This window comes from Stenella coeruleoalba (assembly GCF_951394435.1).
Source record: "Stenella coeruleoalba genome assembly, contig: scaffold_84, whole genome shotgun sequence".
NCBI lineage: Eukaryota > Metazoa > Chordata > Mammalia > Artiodactyla > Delphinidae > Stenella > Stenella coeruleoalba.
Genome location: NW_027646246.1, coordinates 171,922 through 191,712, shown reverse-complemented (window position 1 = coordinate 191,712; position 19,791 = coordinate 171,922). Strand labels below are relative to the sequence as shown.

General features: G+C 43.7%; 2 long non-coding RNA genes across 7 annotated transcripts in view; both read right to left on the bottom strand.

Annotated features, from left to right (window-relative positions):
• Window positions 1-19,123, bottom strand: part of LOC307181242 — a 131,414-nt gene extending 112,291 nt beyond the window's left edge. Inside the window, exons 1-2 of the long non-coding RNA XR_013826217.1 lie at window positions 19,013-19,123; window positions 14,616-14,693 (exon numbers count right to left, since the gene is read on the bottom strand). This is a non-coding gene — a long non-coding RNA (uncharacterized lncRNA). The remainder of the gene's footprint in view (window positions 1-14,615; window positions 14,694-19,012) is intronic.
• The window catches only part of LOC307181240, a 1,005,010-nt gene that overhangs the window by 911,390 nt on the left and 73,829 nt on the right, over window positions 1-19,791 (bottom strand). The gene's annotated exons all lie outside the window — the stretch shown is intronic.

Here is a 19,791-nt window from a genome sequence, read left to right as displayed (position 1 = left end):
GCCCTTTTTGGCCAACCAAGCAAGCTTGCAAAGGAAATCTGCACTACAATGAAGTCTCACTTCCCCCCGGTCAAAAGGGCCATCTGAAAAAAGTGTAAAATCCAGAAAGGCAGGACAGGCCATGGAGAACTGGGAGCCTTGTTATGCTGATGGGTGGGATGTAAATTGCCAACAACCACTCGGGAGAAGTGTATGGTGTTTCCTGAAACATCTAAAAAACAAAGCAACAGAACCTAGGGCACTTCCACTTATGGTCCTATAGCTTAGGGAAATTAAAATCAAAAAGACACAGCCACCCCAAAGTTTGGATCGGCTCTGTTTACAAGAACCTCGTTTACAGTACAAGTTCAACATCGCAGAAAGTGAAAAATGGATAAAGAAGTTGTGGTATTTACTTACAAAGCAATATCACTCAGCAATGAAATCTGTGTCATCAGGCCCTTAGCAGCACAATGAGTGGATTCAGGTATGATGATTCTAACTGAAATAAGTCACACAGAAAAAGAAACATCATAAGATATCAGTAATACACGGAATGTAAAGTTGGCTACACAGGAACTGAATGACAGAACAGAACAGGTTCTCTAATTTAGAAAACCAACTTATGCTTGCTTAAGGGGAAAGATGAGTTGGGGTGCTGCATAAAACCAGAGATTGAAATGAGCACAGATAAAGTTCCTTAAGCCAAATATGGAATAGACAAGAGCTACTCCTTGCTCAACGAAATGGACTCAACACCCCATATTAAACGCCTAAGAATGTACCTGACTAGTAAGTATCTTAAAACCTATGGATTGCTATGTCTCCGAAAGAGAATCAAGCATGTGTACAGGGGCATAAACGCAGCAGTGATAGGATTGGAGAGGTTCGGTGAGCAAATGAAGACCCTTTGAAGTCATATTGCATGGTACCCATTCCACGGGTTTCAACTACCCAGGTTTAAGATATTCTTCCTTCAGCTAAAACATGCATGTGGAACCTAGAGTATGATCAACCATGTGATCGGGAGACGTGTTCAAATATGTCCCAGTTTTCGTACCCTGGTACTCGGGTGCAACATTCCAGACGCTTTACTAACACTCTCCCGACTTGGAGAGTCAGTCCCTTTAACCTCCTGTTTGGCCCAGTTTGCAATTTCTACGGAAGATGAACAGGAATAGCGAGAACCAATGAGAGGCTAGCTGGAGGTGTCTGGACGGGCAAATTTAACTCTCATTTCCCACCAGGAAGAGGAATTAACCAAAGGCTCAGCATGCCGGGCCGGAACCAGATTAGGGCCTGAAGCCATCCTGTGGTGTTGCGGCCAGCTCAAAAGAAAGCGAGTTGAAGAAAGGAGCTCAGGGGCACTGTAATTCACAAACCTGCAGAGTTATAAATGACAGCTATCGTCCAAAAATAGACTGAAGTAAGGCTGCCAAGAGGACTTGAAAGCGGGTCAGAATTGCAGGAAACCGATTTCAGAAGGTAGACTGGAACTGCATTGAAAGCATAGGAAAAGAGGCAGAACGTCCACAATGATGCACTTGGCCAAAAAGGGCGTATGCATTTTTTCCTGAATATATTCAGGAAAGAACGCATACGCACTTTTTGGCCAACCAAGCAAGCTTGCAAAGGAAATCTGCACTACAATGAAGTCTCACTTCCCCCCGGTCAAAAGGGCCATCTGAAAAAAGTGTAAAATCCAGAAAGGCAGGACAGGCCATGGAGAACTGGGAGCCTTGTTATGCTGATGGGCGGGATGTAAATTGCCAACAGACACTCGGGAGAAGTGTATGGTGTTTCCTTAAACATCTAAAAAACAAAGCAACAGAGCCTAGGGCACTGCCACTTATGGTCCTATAGCTTAGGGAAATTAAAATCAAAAAGACACAGCCACCCCAAAGTTTGGAACGGCTCTGTTTACAGGAACCTCGTTTACAGTACAAGTTCAACATCGCAGAAAGTGAAAAATGGATAAAGAAGTTGTGGTATTTACTTACAAAGCAATATCACTCAGCAATGAAATCTGTGTCATCAGGCCCTTAGCAGCACAATGAGTGGATTCAGGTATGATGATTCTAACTGAAATAAGTCACACAGAAAAAGAAACATCATAAGATATCAGTAATACACGGATTGTAAACTTGGCTACACAGGAACTGAATGACAGAACAGAACAGGTTCTCAAATTTAGAAAACCAACTTATGCTTGCTTAAGGGTAAAGGTGAGTTGGGGTGCTGCATAAAACCAGAGATTGAAATGAGCACAGATAAAGTTCCTTAAGCCAAATATGGAATAGACAAGAGCTACTCCTTGCTCAACGAAATGGACTCAACACCGCATATTAAACGCCTAAGAATGTACCTGACTAGTAAGTATCTTAAAACCTATGGATTGCTATGTCTCCGAAAGAGAATCAAGCATGTGTACAGGGGCATAAACGCAGCAGTGATAGGATTGGAGAGGTTCGGTGAGCAAATGAAGACCCTTTGAAGTCATATTGCATGGTACCCATTCCACGGGTTTCAACTACCCAGGTTTAAGGTATTCTTCCTTCAGCTAAAACATGCATGTGGAACCTAGAGTATGATCAACCATGTGATCGGGAGACGTGTTCAAATATGTCTCAGTTTTCGTACCCTGGTACTTCGGTGCAACATTCCAGACGCTTTACTAACACTCTCCCGACTTGGAGAGTCAGTCCCTTTGACCTCCTGTTTGGCCCAGTTTGCAATTTCTGCGGAAGATGAACAGGAATAGTGAGAACCAATGAGAGACTAGCTGGAGGTGTCTGGACGGGCAAATTTAACTCTCATTTCCCACCAGGAAGAGGAAATAACCAAAGGCTCAGCGTTCCGTACCAGAATCAGATTAGGGCCTGAAGCCATCCTGCGGTGTTGCGGCCAGCTCAAAAGAAAGCGAGTTGAAGAAAGGAGCTCAGGGGCACTGTAATTCACAAACCTGCAGAGTTATAAATGACAGCTATCGTCCAAAAATAGACTGAAGTAAGGCTGCCAAGAGGACTTGAAAGCGGGGCAGAATTGCAGGAAACCGATTTCAGGAGGTAGACTGGAATTGCATTGAAAGCATAGGAAAAGAGGCAGAACGTCCACAATGATGCACTTGGCCAAAAAGGGCGTATGCGTTTTTTCCTGAATATATTCAGGAAAAAACGCATACGCCCTTTTTGGCCAACCAAGCAAGCTTGCAAAGGAAATCTGCACTACAATGAAGTCTCACTTCCCCCCGGGCAAAAGGGCCATCTGAAAAAAGTGTAAAATCCAGAAAGGCAGGACAGGCCATGGAGAACTGGGAGCCTTGTTATGCTGATGGGCGGGATGTAAATTGCCAACAACCACTCGGGATAAGTGTATGGTGTTTCCTGAAACATCTAAAAAACAAAGCAACAGAGCCTAGGGCACTTCCACTTATGGTCCTATAGCTTAGGGAAATGAAAATCAAAAAGACACAGCCACCCCAAAGTTTGAGACGCCTCCGTTTATAAGAACTTCGTTTACCATACAAGTTCAATATCACAGAAAGTGAAAAATGGATAAAGAACTTGTGGTACTTACGTACAATGCAGTATCACTCAGCAATGAAATCTATGTCATCAGGCCCGTAGCAGCATAATGAGTGGATTCAGGTACGATGATTCTAACTGAAATAAGTCACACAGAAAAAGAAACATCATAAGATATCACTAATACATGGAATGTCAACTTGGCTACACAGGAACTGAATTACAGAACAGAACAGGGTCTCAAATTTAGAAAACCAACTTATGCTTGCTTAAGGGGAAAGGTGAGTTGGGGTGCTGCATAAAACCAGAGATTGAAATGAGCACAGATAAAGTTCCTTAAGCCAAATATGGAATAGACAAGAGCTACTCCTTGCTCAACGAAATGGACTCAACACCGCATATTAAACGCCTAAGAATGTACCTGACTAGTAAGTATCTTAAAACCTATGGATTGCTATGTCTCCGAAAGAAAATCAAGCATGTGTACAGGGGCATAAACGCAGCAGTGATAGGATTGGAGACGTTCGGTGAGCAAATGAAGACCCTTTGAAGTCATATTGCATGGTACCCATTCCACGGGTTTCAAATACCCAGGTTTAAGGTATTCTTCCTCAGCTAAAACATGCATGTGGAACCTAGAGTATGATCAACAATGTGATCGCGAGACGTGTTCAAATATGTCTAGTTTTCCTCCCCTGGTACTCGGGTGCATCATTCCAGACGCTTTACTAACACTCTCCCGACTTGGAGAGTCAGTTCCTTTAACCTCCTGTTTGGCCCAGTTTGCAATTTCTGCGGAAGATGAACAGGAATAGCGAGAACCAATGAGAGACTAGCTGGAGGTGTCTGGACGGGCAAATTTAACTCTCATTTCCCACCAGGAAGAGGAATTAACCAAAGGCTCAGCGTGCCGTGCCAGAACCAGATTAGGGCCTGAAGCCATCCTGCGGTGTTGCGGCAAGGTCACAAGAAAGCGAGTTGAAGAAAGGAGCTCAGGGGCACTGTAATTCACAAACCTGCAAACTTATAACTGACAGCTATCGTCCAAAAATAGACTGAAGTAAGGCTGCCAAGAGGACTTGAAAGCGGGGCAGAATTGCAGGAAACAGATTTCAGGAGGTAGACTGGAATTGCATTGAAAGCATAGGAAAAGAGGCAGAACGTACACAATGATGCACTTGGCCAAAAAGGGCGTATGCGTTTTTTCCTGAATATATTCAGGAAAAAACGCATACGCTCTTTTTGGCCAACCAAGCAAGCTTGCAAAGGAAATCTGCACTACAATGAAGTCTCACTTCCCCCTGGTCAAAAGGGCCATCTGAAAAAAGTGTAAAATCCAGAAAGGCAAGACAGGCCATGGAGAACTGGGAGCCTTGTTATGCTGATGGGCGGGATGTAAATTGCCAACAACCACTGGGGAGAAGTGTATGGTGTTTCCTGAAACATCTAAAAAACAAAGCAACAGAACCTAGGGCACTTCCACTTATGGTCCTATAGCTTAGGGAAATTAAAATCAAAAAGACACAGCCACCTCAAAGTTCGGAACGGCTCTGTTTACAAGAACCTCGTTTACAGTAGAAGTTCAACATCGCAGAAAGTGAAAAACGGATAAAGAACTTGTGGTGTTTACTTACAAAGCAATATCACTCAGCAATGAAATCTGTGTCATCAGGCCCTTAGCAGCACAATGAGTGGATTCAGGTATGATGATTCTAACTGAAATAAGTCACACAGAAAAAGAAACATCATAAGATATCACTAATACACGGAATGTAAACTTGGCTACACAGGAACTGCATTCCAAAACAGAACAGTGTCTCAAATTTAAAAAACCAACTTATGCTTGCTTAAGGGGAAAGGTGAGTTGGGGTGCTGCATAAAACCAGAGATTGAAATGAGCACAGATAAAGTTCCTTAAGCCAAATATGGAATAGACAAGAGCTACTCCTTGCTCAACGAAATGGACTCAACACCCCATATTAAACGCCTAAGAATGTACCTGACTAGTAAGTATCTTAAAACCTATGGATTGCTATGTCTCCAAAAGAGAATCAAGCGTGTGTACAGGGGCATAAACGCAGCAGTGATAGGATTGGAGAGGTTCGGTGAGCAAATGAAGACCCTTTGAAGTCATATTGCATGGTACCCATTACACGGGTCTCAACTCTCCAGGTTTAAGGTATTCTTCCTTCAGCTAAAACATGCATGTGGAACCCAAGTATGATCAACCATGTGAACGGGAGACGTGTTCAAATATGTCTCAGTTTTCCTCCCCTGGTACTCGGGTGCAACATTCCAGATGCTTTACTAACACTCTCCCCACTTGGAGAGTCAGCGCCTTTAACCTCCTGTTTGGCCCAGTTTGCGATTTCTGCGGAAGATGAACAGGAATAGCGAGAACCAATGAGAGGCTAGCTGCAGGTGTCTGGATGGGCAAATTTAACTCTCATTTCCCACCAGGAAGAGGAAATAACCAAAGGCTCAGCGTGCCGTACCGGAACCAGATTAGGGCCTGAAGACATCCTGCGGTGTTGCGGCCAGCTCACAAGAAAGCGAGTTGAAGAAAGGAGCTCAGGGGCACTGTAATTCACAAACCTGCAGAGTTATAAATGACAGCTATCGTCCAAAAATAGACTGAAGTAAGGCTGCCAAGAGGACTTGAAAGCGGGGCAGAATTGCAGGAAACCGATTTCAAGAGGTAGACTGGAATTGCATTGAAAGCATAGGAAAAGAGGCAGAACGTCCACAATGATGCACTTGGCCAAAAAGGACGTATGCGTTTTTTCCTGAATATATTCAGGAAAAAACGCATACGCCCTTTTTGGCCAACCAAGCAAGCTTGCAAAGGAAATCTGCACTACAATGAAGTCTCACTTCCCCCCGGTCAAAAGGGCCATCTGAAAAAAGTGTAAAATCCAGAAAGGCAGGACAGGCCATGGAGAACTGGGAGCCTTGTTATGCTGATGGGCGGGATGTAAATTGCCAACAACCACTCGGGAGAAGTGTATGGTGTTTCCTGAAACATCTAAAAAACAAAGCAACAGAGCGTAGGGCACTGCCACTTATGGTCCTATAGCTTAGGGAAATTAAAATCAAAAAGACACAGCCACCCCAAAGTTTGGAACGGCTCTGTTTACAAGAACCTCGTTTACAGTACAAGTTCAACATCGCCGAAAGTGAAAAATGGATAAAGAAGTTGTGGTATTTACTTACAAAGCAATATCACTCAGCAATGAAATCTGTGTCATCAGGCCCTTAGTAGCACAATGAGTGGATTCAGGTATGATGATTCTAACTGAAATAAGTCACACAGAAAAAGGAACATCATAAGATATCAGTAATACACGGAATGTAAACTTGGCTACACAGGAACTGAATTACAGAACAGAACAGTGTCTCAAATTTAGAAAACCAACTTATGCTTGCTTAAGGGTAAAGGTGAGTTGGGGTGCTGCATAAAATCAGAGATTGAAATGAGCACAGATAAAGTTCCTTAAGCCAAATATGGAATAGAAAAGAGCTACTCCTTGCTCAACGAAATGGACTCAACACCGCATATTAAACGCCTAAGAATGTACCTGACTAGTAAGTATCGGAAAACCTATGGATTGCTATGTCTCCAAAAGAGAATCAAGCATGTGTACAGGGACATAAACGCAGCAGTGATAGGATTGGAGAGGTTCGGTGAGCAAATGAAGACCCTTTGAAGTCATATTGCATGGTACGCATTACACGGGTCTCAATTCTCCAGGTTTAAGGTATTCTTCCTTCAGCTAAAACATGCATGTGGAACCCAAGTATGATCAACCATGTGAACGGGAGACGTGTTCAAATATGTCTCAGTTTTCCTCCCCTGGTACTCGGGTGCAACATTCCAGACGCTTTACTAACACTCTCCCCACTTGGAGAGTCAGCGCCTTTAACCTCCTGTTTGGCCCAGTTTGCAATTTCTGCGGAAGATGAACAGGAATAGCGAGAACCAATGAGAGGCTAGCTGGAGGTGTCTGGACGGGCAAATTTAACTCTCATTTCCCACCAGGAAGAGGAAATAACCAGAGGGTCAGCGTGCCATGCCAGAACCAGATTAGGGCCTGAAGCCATCCTGCGGTGTTGCGGCCAGGTCACAAGAAAGCAAGTTGAAGAAAGGAGCTCAGGGGCACTGTAATTCACAAACCTGCAGAGTTATAAATGACAGCTATCGTCCAAAAATAGACTGAAGTAAGGCTGCCAAGAGGACTTGAAAGCGGGGCAGAATTGCAGGAAACCGATTTCAGGAGGTAGACTGGAATTGCATTGAAAGCATAGGAAAAGAGGCAGAACGTCCACAATGATGCACTTGGCCAAAAAGGGCGTATGCGTTTTTTCCTGAATATATTCAGGAAAAAACGCATACGCCCTTTTTGGCCAACCAAGCAAGCTTGCAAAGGAAATCTGCACTACAATGAAGTCTCACTTCCTCCCGGTCAAAAGGGCCACCTGAAAAAAGTGTAAAATCCAGAAAGGCAGGACAGGCCACGGAGAACTGGGAGCCTTGTTATGCTGATGGGCGGGATGTAAATTGCCAACAGACACTCGGGAGAAGTGTATGGTGTTTCCTGAAACATCTAAAAAACAAAGCAACAGAGCCTAGGGCACTTCCACTTATGGTCCTATAGCTTAGGGAAATTAAAATCAAAAAGACACAGCCACCCCAAAGTTTGGGATGCCTCTGTTTACAAGAACCTCGTTTACCGTACAAGTTCAATATCACAGAAAGTGAAAAATGGATAAAGAACTTGTGGTACTTACGTACAATGCAGTATCACTCAGCAATGAAATCTATGTCATCAGGCCCGTAGCAGCATAATGAGTAGATTCAGGTACGATGATTCTAACTGAAATAAGTCACACAGAAAAAGAAACATCATAAGATATCAGTAATACACGGAATGTAAACTTGGCTACACAGGAACTGAATTACAGAACAGAACAGGTTCTCAAATTTAGAAAACCAACTTATGCTTGCTTAAGGGGAAAGGTGAGTTGGGGTGCTGCATAAAACCAGAGATTGAAATGAGCACAGATAAAATTCCTTAAGCCAAATATGGAATAGACAAGAGCTACTCCTTGCTCAACGAAATGGACTCAACACCGCATATTAAACGCCTAAGAATGTACCTGACTAGTAAGTATCTTAAAACCTATGGATTGCTATGTCTCTGAAAGAGAATCAAGCATGTGTACAGGGGCATAAACGCAGCAGTGATAGGATTGGAGAGGTTCGGTGAGCAAATGAAGACCCTTTGAAGTCATATTGCATGGTACCCATTCCACGGGTTTCAACTACCCAGGTTTTAGGTATTCTTCCTTCAGCTAAAACATGCATGTGGAACCCAGAGTATGATCAACCGTGTGATCGGGAGACGTGTTCAAATATGTCTCAGTTTTCCTCCCCTGGTACTCGGGTGCAACATTCCAGACGCTTTACTAACACTCTCCCCACTTGGAGAGTCAGCGCCTTTAACCTCCTGTTTGGCACAGTTTGCAATTTCTGCGGAAGATGAACAGGAATAGCGAGAACCAATGAGAGGCTAGCTGGAGGTGTCTGGACGGGCAAATTTAACTCTCATTTCCCACCAGGAAGAGGAAATAACCAAAGGCTCAGTGTGCCGTACCGGAACCAGATTAGGGCCTGAAGCCATCCTGCGGTGTTGCGGCCAGCTCAAAAGAAAGCGAGTTGAAGAAAGGAGCTCAGGGGCACTGTAATTCACAAACCTGCAGAGTTATAAATGACAGCTATCGTCCAAAAATAGACTGAAGTTAGGCTGCCAAGAGGACTTGAAAGCGGGGCATAATTGCAGGAAACCGATTTCAGGAGGTAGACTGGAATTGCATTGAAAGCATAGGAAAAGAGGCAGAACGTCCACAATGATGCACTTGGCCAAAAAGGGCGTATGCGTTTTTTCCTGAATATATTCAGGAAAAAACGCATACGCACTTTTTGGCCAACCAAGCAAGCTTGCAAAGGAAATCTGCACTACAATGAAGTCTCACTTCCCCCCGGTCAAAAGGGCCATCTGAAAAAAGTGTAAAATCCAGAAAGGCAGGACAGGCCATGGAGAACTGGGAGCCTTGTTCTGCTGATGGGCGGGATGTCAATTGCCAACAGACACTCGGGAGAAGTGTATGGTGTTTCCTGAAACATCTAAAAAACAAAGCAACAGAGCCTAGGGCACTTCCACTTATGGTCCTATAGCATAGGGAAATTAAAATCAAAAAGACACAGCCACCCCAAAGTTTGGGACGCCTCTGTTTACAAGAACCTCGTTTACCGTACAAGTTCAATATCACAGAAAGTGAAAAATGGATAAAGAACTTGTGGTACTTACGTACAATGCAGTATCACTCAGCAATGAAATCTATGTCATCAGGCCCGTAGCAGCATAATGAGTAGATTCAGGTACGATGATTCTAACTGAAATAAGTCACACAGAAAAAGAAACATCATAAGATATCAGTAATACACGGAATGTAAACTTGGCTACACAGGAACTGAATTACAGAACAGAACAGGTTCTCAAATTTAGAAAACCAACTTATGCTTGCTTAAGGGGAAAGGTGAGTTGGGGTGCTGCATAAAACCAGAGATTGAAATGAGCACAGATAAAGTTCCTTAAGCCAAATATGGAATAGACAAGAGCTACTCCTTGCTCAACGAAATGGACTCAACACCGCATATTAAACGCCTAAGAATGTACCTGACTAGTAAGTATCTTAAAACCTATGGATTGCTATGTCTCCGAAAGAGAATCAAGCATGTGTACAGGGGCATAAACGCAGCAGTGATAGGATTGGAGAGGTTCGGTGAGCAAATGAAGACCCTTTGAAGTCATATTGCATGGTACCCATTCCACGGGTTTCAACTACCCAGGTTTTAGGTATTCTTCCTTCAGCTAAAACATGCATGTGGAACCCAGAGTATGATCAACCGTGTGATCGGGAGACGTGTTCAAATATGTCTCAGTTTTCCTCCCCTGGTACTCGGGTGCAACATTCCAGACGCTTTACTAACACTCTCCCCACTTGGAGAGTCAGCGCCTTTAACCTCCTGTTTGGCACAGTTTGCAATTTCTGTGGAAGATGAACAGGAATACCGAGAACCAATGAGAGGCTAGCTGGAGGTGTCTGGATGGGCAAATTTAACTCTCATTTCCCACCAGGAAGAGGAATTAACCAAAGGCTCAGCGTGCCGGGCCGGAACCAGATTAGGGCCTGAAGCCATCCTGCGGTGTTGCGGCCAGGTCACAAGAAAGCGAGTTGAAGAAAGGAGCTCAGGGGCACTGTAATTCACAAACCTGCAGAGTTATAAATGAGAGCTATCGTCCAAAAATAGACTGAAGTAAGGCTGCCGAGAGGACTTGAAAGCGGGGCAGAATTGCAGGAAACCGATTTCAGGAGGTAGACTGGAATTGCATTGAAAGCATAGGAAAAGAGGCAGAACGTCCACAATGATGCACTTGGACAAAAAGGGCGTATGCGTTTTATCCTGAATATATTCAGGAAAAAACGCATACGCCCTTTTTGGCCAACCAAGCAAGCTTGCAAAGGAAATCTGCACTACAATGAAGTCTCACTTCCCCCCGGTCAAAAGGGCCATCTGAAAAAAGTGTAAAGTCCAGAAAGGCAGGACAGGCCATGCAGAACTGGGAGCCTTGTTATGCTGATGGGCGGGATGTCAATTGCCAACAGACACTCGGGAGAAGTGTATGGTGTTTCCTTAAACATCTAAAAAACAAAGCAACAGAGCCTAGGGCACTGCCACTTATGGTCCTATAGATTACGGAAATTAAAATGAAAAAGAAACAGCCACCCCAAAGTTTGGAACGGCTCTGTTTACAAGAACCTCGTTTACAGTACAAGTTCAACATCGCAGAAAGTGAAAAATGGATAAAGAAGTTGTGGTATTTACTTACAAAGCAATATCACTCAGCAATGAAATCTGTGTCATCAGGCCCTTAGCAGCACAATGAGTGGATTCAGGTATGATGATTCTAACTGAAGTAAGTCACACAGAAAAAGAAACATCATAAGATATCACTAATACACGGAATGTAAACTTGGCTACACAGGAACTGCATTCCAAAACAGAACAGGGTCTCAAATTTAGAAAACCAACTTATGCTTGCTTAAGGGGAAAGGTGAGTTGGGGTACTGCATAAAACCAGAGATTGAAATGAGCACAGATAAAGTTCCTTAAGCCAAATATGGAATAGACAAGAGCTACTCCTTGCTCAACGAAATGGACTCAAAACCCCATATTAAACGCCTAAGAATGTACCTGACTAGTAAGTATCTTAAAACCTATGGATTGCTATGTCTCCAAAAGAGAATCAAGCGTGTGTACAGGGGCATAAACGCAGCAGTGATAGGATTGGAGAGGTTCGGTGAGCAAATGAAGACCCTTTGAAGTCATATTGCATGGTACCCATTCCACGGGTCTCAACTCTCCAGGTTTAAGGTATTCTTTCTTCAGCTAAAACATGCATGTGGAACCCAGAGTATGATCAACCATGTGAACGGGAGACGTGTTCAAATATGTCTCAGGTTTCCTCCCCTGGTACTCGGGTGCAACATTCCAGACGCTTTACTAACACTCTCCCCACTTGGAGAGTCAGTCCCTTTAACCTCCTGTTTGGCCCAGTTTGCAATTTCTGTGGAAGATGAACAGGAATAGCGAGAACCAATAAGAGGCTAGCTGGAGGTGTCTGGATGGGCAAATTTAACTCTCATTTCCCACCAGGAAGAGGAATTAACCAAAGGCTCAGCATGCCGGGCCGGAAACAGATTAGGGCCTGAAGCCATCCTGCGGTGTTGCGGCCAGGTCACAAGAAAGCGAGTTGAAGAAAGGAGCTCAGGGGCATTGTAATTCACAAACCTGCAGAGTTATAAATGACAGCTATCGTCCAAAAATAGACTGAAGTAAGGCTGCCAAGAGGACTTGAAAGCGGGGCAGAATTGCAGGAAACCGATTTCAGGAGGTAGACTGGAATTGCATTGAAAGCATAGGAAAAGAGGCAGATCGTCCACAATGATGCACTTGGCCAAAAAGGGCGTATGCGTTTTTTCCTGAATATATTCAGGAAAAAACGCATACGCCCTTTTTGGCCAACCAAGCAAGCTTGCAAAGGAAATCTGCACTACAATGAAGTCTCACTTCCCCCCGGTCAAAAGGGCCATCTGAAAAAAGTGTAAAATCCAGAAAGGCAGGACAGGCCATGGAGAACTGGGAGCCTTGTTATGCTGATGGGCGGGATGTAAATTACCAACAGACACTCAGGAGAAGTGTATGGTGTTTCCTGAAACATCTAAAAAACAAAGCAACAGAGCCTAGGGCACTGCCACTTATGGTCCTATAGCTTAGGGAAATTAAAATCAAAAAGACACAGCCACCCCAAAGTTTGGGATGCCTCTGTTTACAAGAACTTCGTTTACAGTACAAGTTCAACATCGCAGAAAGTGAAAAATGGATAAAGAAGTTGTGGTATTTACTTACAAAGCAATATCACTCAGCAATGAAATCTATGTCATCAGGCCCTTAGCAGCACAATGAGTGGATTCAGGTATGATGATTCTAACTGAAATAAGTCACACAGAAAAAGAAACATCATAAGATATCAGTAATACACGGAATGTAAACTTGGCTACACAGGAACTGAATTACAGAACAGAACAGGTTCTCAAATTTAGAAAACCAACTTATGCTTGCTTAAGGGGAAAGGTGAGTTGGGGTGCTGCATAAAACCAGAGATTGAAATGAGCACAGATAAAGTTCCTTAAGCCAAATATGGAATAGACAAGAGCTACTCCTTGCTCAACGAAATGGACTCAACACCGCATATTAAACGCCTAAGAATGTACCTGACTAGTAAGTATCTTAAAACCTATGGATTGCTATGTCTCCGAAAGAGAATCAAGCATGTGTACAGGGGCATAAACGCAGCAGTGATAGGATTGGAGAGGTTCGGTGAGCAAATGAAGACCCTTTGAAGTCATATTGCATGGTACCCATTCCACGGGTTTCAACTACCCAGGTTTAAGGTATTCTTCCTTTAGCTAAAACATGCATGTGGAACCTAGAGTATGATCAACCATGTGATCGGGAGACGTGTTCAAATATGTCTCAGTTTTCGTACCCTGGTACTCTGGTGCAACATTCCAGACGCTTTACTAACACTCTCCCCACTTGGAGAGTCAGTCCCTTTAACCTCCTGTTTGGCCTAGTTTGCAATTTCTGTGGAAGATGAACAGGAATAGCGAGAACCAATGAGAGACTAGCTGGAGGTGTCTGGATGGGCAAATTTAACTCTCATTTCCCACCAGGAAGAGGAATTAACCAAAGGCTCAGCATGCCGTGCCGGAACCAGATTAGGGCCTGAAGACATCCTGCGGTGTTGCGGTCAGGTCACAAGAAAGCGAGTTGAAGAAAGGAGCTCAGGGGCACTGTAATTCACAAACCTGCAGAGTTATAAATGACAGCTATCGTCCAAAAATACACTGAAGTAAGGCTGCCAAGAGGACTTGAAAGCGGGGCAGAATTGCAGGAAACCGATTTCAGGAGGTAGACTGGAATTGCATTGCAAGCATAGGAAAAGAGGCAGAACGTCCACAATGATGCACTTGGCCAAAAAGGGCGTATGCGTTTTTTCCTGAATATATTCAGGAAAAAACGCATACGCACTTTTTGGCCAACCAAGCAAACTTGCAAAGGAAATCTGCACTACAATGAAGTCTCACTTCCCCCCGGTCAAAAGGGCCATCTGAAAAAAGTGTAAAATCCAGAAAGGCAGGACAGGCCATGGAGAACTGGGAGCCTTGTTATGCTGATGGGCGGGATGTAAATTGCCAACAACCACTCGGGAGAAGTGTATGGTGTTTCCTGAAACATCTAAAAAACAAAGCAACGGAACCTAGGGCACTTCCACTTATGGTCCTATAGCTTAGGGAAATTAAAATCAAAAAGACACAGCCACCCCAAAGTTTGGGACGCCTCCGTTTACAAGAACCTCGTTTACCGTACAAATTCAATATCACAAAAAGTGAAAAATGGATAAAGAACTTGTGGTACTTACGTACAATGCAGTATCACTCAGCAATGAAATCTATGTCATCAGGCCCGTAGCAGCATAATGAGTGGATTCAGGTACGATGATTCTAACCGAAATAAGTCACACAGAAAAAGAAACATCATAAGATATCACTAATACACAGAATGTAAACTTGGCTACACAGGAACTGAATTACAGAACAGAACAGGGTCTCAAATTTAGAAAACCAACTTATGCTTGCTTAAGGGGAAAGGTGAGTTGGGGTGCTGCATAAAACCAGAGATTGAAATGAGCACAGATAAAGTTCCTTAAGCCAAATATGGAATAGACAAGAGCTACTCCTTGCTCAACGAAATGGACTCAACACCCCATATTAAACGCCTAAGAATGTACCTGACTAGTAAGTATCTTAAAACTTATGGATTGCTATGTCTCCGAAAGAGAATCAAGCATGTGTACAGGGGCATAAACGCAGCAGTGATAGGATTGGAGAGGTTCGTGAGCAAATGAAGACCCTTTGAAGTCATATTGCATGGTACCCATTCCACGGGTTTCAACTACCCAGGTTTAAGGTATTCTTCCTTCAGCTAAAACATGCATGTGGAACCTAGAGTATGATCAACCATGTGATCGGGAGACGTGTTCAAATATGTCTCAGTTTTCGTACCCTGGTACTTCGGTGCAACATTCCAGACGCTTTACTAACACTCTCCCGACTTGGAGAGTCAGTCCCTTTAACCTCCTGTTTGGCCCAGTTTGCAATTTCTGTGGAAGATGAACAGGAATAGCGAGAACCAATGAAAGAATAGCTGGAGGTGTCTGGTTGGGCAAATTTAACTCTCATTTCCCACCAGGAAGAGGAAATAACCAAAGGCTCAGCGTGCCGTGCCGGAACCAGATTAGGGCCTGAAGCCATCCTGCGGTGTTGCGGCCAGGTCACAAGAAAGCGAGTTGAAGAAACGAGCTCAGGGGCACTGTAATTCACAAACCTGCAGAGTTATAAATGAGAGCTATCGTCCAAAAATAGACTGAAGTAAGGCTGCCAAGAGGACTTGAAAGCGGGGCAGAATTGCAGGAAACCGATTTCAGGAGGTAGACTGGAATTGCATTGAAAGCATAGGAAAAGAGGCAGAACGTACACAATGATGCACTTGGCCAAAAAGGGCGTATGCGTTTTTTCCTGAATATATTTAGGAAAAAACGCATACGCACTTTTTGGCCAACCAAGCAAGCTTGCAAAGGAAATCTGCACAACAATGAAGTCTCACTTCCCCCCGGTCAAATGGGGCATCTGAAAAAAATGTAAAATCCAGAAAGGCAGGACAGGCCATGGAGAACTGGGAGCCTTGTTATGCTGATGGGCGGGATGTAAATTGCCAACAGACACTCAGGAGAAGTGTATGGTGTTTCCTGAAACATCTAAAAAACAAAGCAACAGAGCCTAGGGCACTTCCACTTATGGTCCTGTAGCTTAGGGAAATTAAAATCAAAAAGACACAGCCACCCCAAAGTTTGGGACGCCTCCGTTTACAAGAACCTCGTTTACCGTACAAGTTCAATATCACAGAAAGTGAAAAATGGATGAAGAACTTGTGGTACTTACGTACAATGCAGTATCACTCAGCAATGAAATCTATGACATCAGGCCCGTAGCAGCATAATGAGTGGATTCAGGTACGATGATTCTAACTGAAATAAGTCACACAGAAAAAGAAACATCATAAGATATCACTAATACACGGAATGTAAACTTGGCTACACAGGAACTGCATTCCAAAACAGAACAGGGTCTCAAATTTAGAAAACCAACTTATGCTTGCTTAAGGGGAAAGGTGAGTTGGGGTGCTACATAAAACCAGAGATTGAAATGAGAACAGATAAAGTTCCTTAAGCCAAATATGGAATAGACAAGAGCTACTCCTTGCTCAACAAAATGGACACAAAACCCCATATTAAACGCCTAAGAATGTACCTGACTAGTAAGTATCTTAAAACCTATGGATTGCTATGTCTCCAAAAGAGAATCAAGCGTGTGTACAGGGGCATAAACGCAGCAGTGATAGGATTGGAGAGGTTCGGTGAGCAAATGAAGACCCTTTGAAGTCATATTGCATGGTACCCATTACACGGGTCTCAGCTCTCCAGGTTTAAGGTATTCTTCCTTCAGCTAAAACATGCATGTGGAACCCAGAGTATGATCAACCATGTGAACGGGAGACGTGTTCAAATATGTCTCAGTTTTCGTACCCTGGTACTCAGGTGCAACATTCCAGACGCTTTACTAACACTCTCCCGACTTGGAGAGTCAGTCCCTTTAACCTCCTGTTTGGCCCAGTTTGCAATTTCTGTGGAAGATGAACAGGAATAGCGAGAACCAATGAGAGGCTAGCTGGACGTGTCTGGACGGGCAAATTTAAGTCTCATTTCCCACCAGGAAGAGGAATTAACCAAAGGCTCAGCATGACGGGCCGGAACCAGATTAGGGCCTGAAGCCATCCTGCGGTGTTGCGGCCAGGTCACAAGAAAGCGAGTTGAAGAAAGGAGCTCAGGGGCACTGTAATTCACAAACCTGCAGAGTTATAAATGAGAGCTATCGTCCAAAAATAGACTGAAGTAAGGCTGCCAAGAGGACTTGAAAGCGGGGCAGAATTGCAGGAAACCGATTTCAGGAGGTAGACTGGAATTGCATTGAAAGCATAGGAAAAGAGGCAGAACGTCCACAATGATGCACTTGGCCAAAAAGGGCGTATGCGTTTCTTCCTGAATATATTCAGGAAAAAACGCATAGGCCCTTTTTGGCCAACCAAGCAAGCTTGCAAAGGAAATCGGCACTACAATGAAGTCTCACTTCCCCCCGGTCAAAAGGGACATCTGAAAAAAGTGTAAAATCCAGAAAGGCAACAGGCATTGAGAACTGGGAGCCTTGTTATGCTGATGGGCGGGATGTAAATTGCCAACAGACACTCAGGAGAAGTGTATGGTGTTTCCTGAAACATCTAAAAAACAAAGCAACAGAGCCTAGGGCACTTCCACTTATGGTCCTATAGCTTCGGGAAATTAAAATCAAAAAGACACAGCCACCCCAAAGTTTGTGACGCCTCTGTTTACAAGAACCTCGTTTACCGTACAAGTTCAATATCACAGAAAGTGAAAAATGGATAAAGAACTTGTGGTACTTACGTACAATGCAGTATCACTAAGCAATGAAATCTATGTCATCAGGCCCGTAGCAGCATAATGAGTGGATTCAGGTACGATGATTCTAACTGAAATAAGTCACACAGAAAAAGAAACATCATAAGATATCACTAATACACGGAATGTAAACTTGGCTACACAGGAACTGCATTCCAAAACAGAACAGGGTCTCAAATTTAGAAAACCAACTTATGCTTGCTTAAGGGGAAAGGTGAGTTGGGGTGCTGCATAAAACCAGAGATTGAAATGAGCACAGATAAAGTTCCTTAAGCCAAATATGGAATAGACAAGAGCTACTCCTTGCTCAACGAAATGGACTCAACACCGCATATTAAACGCCTAAGAATGTACCTGACTAGTAAGTATCTTAAAACCTATGGATTGCTATGTCTCCGAAAGAGAATCAAGCATGTGTACAGGGGCATAAACGCAGCAGTGATAGGATTGGAGAGGTTCGGTGAGCAAATGAAGACCCTTTGAAGTCATATTGCATGGTACCCATTCCACGGGTTTCAACTACCCAGGTTTTAGGTATTCTTCCTTCAGCTAAAACATGCATGTGGAACCCAGAGTATGATCAACCATGTGAACGGGAGACGTGTTCAAATATGTCTCAGTTTTCCTCCCCTGGTACTCGGGTGCAACATTCCAGACGCTTTACTAACTCTCTCCCCACTTGGAGAGTCAGCGCCTTTAACCTCCTGTTTGGCCCAGTTTGCAATTTCTGCGGAAGATGAACAGGAATAGCGAGAACCAATGAGAGACTAGCTGGAGGTGTCTGGACGGGCAAATTTAACTCTCATTTCCCACCAGGAAAAGGAAATAACCAAAGGCTCAGCGTGCCGTGCCGGAACCAGATTAGGGCCTGAAGCCATCCTGCGGTGTTGCTGCCAGGTCACAAGAAAGCAAGTTGAAGAAAGGAGCTCAGGGGCACTGTAATGCACAAACCTGCAGAGTTATAAATGACAGCTATCGTCCAAAAATAGACTGAAGTAAGGCTGCCAAGAGGACTTGAAAGCGGGGCAGAATTGCAGGAAACCGATTTCAGGAGGTAGACTGGAATTGCATTGAAAGCATAGGAAAAGAGGCAGAACGTCCACAATGATGCACTTGGCCAAAAAGGGTGTATGCGTTTTTTCCTGAATATATTCAGGAAAAAACGCATACGCCCTTTTTGGCCAACCAAGCAAGCTTGCAAAGGAAATCTGCACTACAATGAAGTCTCACTTCCCCCCGGTCAAAAGGGCCATCTGAAAAAAGGGTAAAATCCAGAAAGGCAGGACAGGCCATGGAGAACTGGGAGCCTTGTTATGCTGATGGGCGGGATGTAAATTGCCAACAGACACTCGGGAGAAGTGTATGGTGTTTCCTGAAACATCTAAAAAACAAAGCAACAGAGCCTAGGGCACTTCCACTTATGGTCCTATAGCTTAGGGAAATTAAAATCAAAAAGACACAGCCACCCCAAAGTTTGGAACGGCTCTGTTTACAAGAACCTCGTTTACAGTACAAGTTCAACATCGCAGAAAGTGAAAAATGGATAAAGAAGTTGTGGTATTCACTTACAAAGCAATATCACTCAACAATGAAATCTATGTCATCAGGCCCTTAGCAGCACAATGAGTGGATTCAAGTATGATGATTCTAACTGAAATAAGTCACACAGAAAAAGAAACATCATAAGATATCAGTAATACACGGAATGGAAACTTGGCTACACAGGAACTGAATTACAGAACAGAACAGGGTCTCAAATTTAGAAAAACAACTTATGCTTGCTTAAGGGTAAAGGTGAGTTGGGGTGCTGCATAAAACCAGAGATTGAAATGAGCACAGATAAAGTTCCTTAAGCCAAATATGGAATAGACAAGAGCTACTCCTTGCTCAACGAAATGGACTCAACACCGCATATTAAACGCCTAAGAATGTACCTGACTTGTAAGTATCTTAAAACCTATGGATTGCTATGTCTCCGAAAGAGAATCAAGCATGTGTACAGGGGCATA